The following is a 1,641-nucleotide window of genomic DNA, read 5'->3' on the forward strand; positions in this document are numbered from 1 at the left end:
TCCTTGGGGACTGTCTCACCTCCAGAGAGCTGTTTGCACAATGTCCCACCCTCTCTGGGGTGGCTAGCATCTAGTGACTGATCGAAACAGGTGCATGAAGATCTGACCCTCCTACCCAGAGCACAATAGCTTTTCCTTGTTGTCCCACCTGCAGAACTCCTGGCAAGGCTAAATCCTCCACAGAGAGGGCACCACAGCCCACCCACTCCCTCCTTAACTCTTCTCTCATCCTCCAACTTCCACAGGTGTTGACTCCAAGGAGACCCCTGGTCACTGTCCCGGATTCAACGCTCCATCTCAGAGTCAGCTTTCTGGAGAACCCCACTTGCAACAGGTTGTTGGAAAACCCAGTGAACCATTTTGAGTGAGAGTCTGAGCGTCTCCACAATGCCTCAAGCAACAAGTTTGAAGCACGACTCTTTTATTTTTTTTTAATAGGCTTTACTTCACTTTATTTTTCTTTTATAAATCTATGTGGTGGCCACACCTGGAACCTGGGTCCTCTGCATGGAGAGTCTGGTGGGGTCTTTACAAGATGGTCAGTGAATTCCTGGTAGGGAGACTTGGTGAACACAGTCTCTTTCCAGAGGTCAGGGGTGAGGGAGCTGTAGGTCTTGGAAATGGCATCAGAAGGGGCGTTGGTGAAGTTGCCCAGCATGACAGTGTAGCTCCTGGCTGAGGCGTCACAGTCATCAATACTGGCCATTGCCAGTAGCTTCCTGGGCACAGGGGCTGAGACGATGTCAGTGCCCCTGGGAACAGGGATGGGTGGCACCGACAGAGCCACAGTGCCAGTCACCTTGCATGGGACGTTATGGGCTTGCCGATCTTGTTCCCCCAGTAGCCTCGCCACATGGGGGTGGTGGAAGTTCTGGCCGGGATGATGGCCCCACACGGATGGCAGTGGCTACCTCCCTGGAGCACTTGACATCCCGACGGACATGTCCATTGTAATCTCCGATGGCAATGAATGCCTTGAACCTGGTCGCTGTCCTGCAAGGGTCTGACATGCTCTTATTTCTTATTTATTTATTTATTTATTTATTATTTATTTATTTTAAGATTTTATTTATTTACTTGACAGAGAGAGAGAGCATGTGCACACAAGCAGGGGGTGCAGCAGAGGGAGAAGGAGATGCAGGCTCACGGGTAAGCCGGGAGCCTGACGCTGGACTCGATTCCAGGACCCCAGGATCATGACCTGAGCCGAAGGCAGACACTTAACCAACTGAGCCACCCAGGCACCCCTGACAAGCTCTTTTCTAAGTTTAATGTTGGCCTCATTATAGAAAAAGAGTTTTCTTGAAGTAGCTTTTGTATATTACACTTTCTTTTTAAATAATTTGATCCTGATTCCTTTTCCCTTCATAGCAGCTGGTGGAGACACCCCACTGATCTTGCCCGACTCTCTACACTCACAGGACGGGGACACAGCCGTTTCCACCTCCCATGGCACACTGCTTTTCTCAGTGTACACAGGGGGTACATACTGAACACACTGGTGACTGACTGTATTCACAAGCTAACGGACAGATGAATATAGGGTTCTAACTCATGAGGCATTTTTTTTTACCCTGAATGATGTTTTTAGAGGTATAAAATGATGCACAGACACTGCAATCAAAACACTAAAATAATGAC

The 1,641-nt window shown here is 49.0% G+C and overlaps 1 pseudogene; it reads right to left on the reverse strand.

Annotated features, from left to right (window-relative positions):
• Nucleotides 1-470: 470 nt before the first annotated feature.
• On the reverse strand, nt 471-1,010 carry LOC123848998 (small ribosomal subunit protein uS5-like; annotated as a pseudogene).
• Between the last annotated feature and the right edge of the window lie 631 nt (nt 1,011-1,641).

The sequence above is a fragment of the Mirounga angustirostris genome, unplaced genomic scaffold (genome assembly GCF_029215605.1).
Source record: "Mirounga angustirostris isolate CCGP_5_RB_7025 unplaced genomic scaffold, mMirAng1.0.hap1 SCAF_2, whole genome shotgun sequence".
NCBI lineage: Eukaryota > Metazoa > Chordata > Mammalia > Carnivora > Phocidae > Mirounga > Mirounga angustirostris.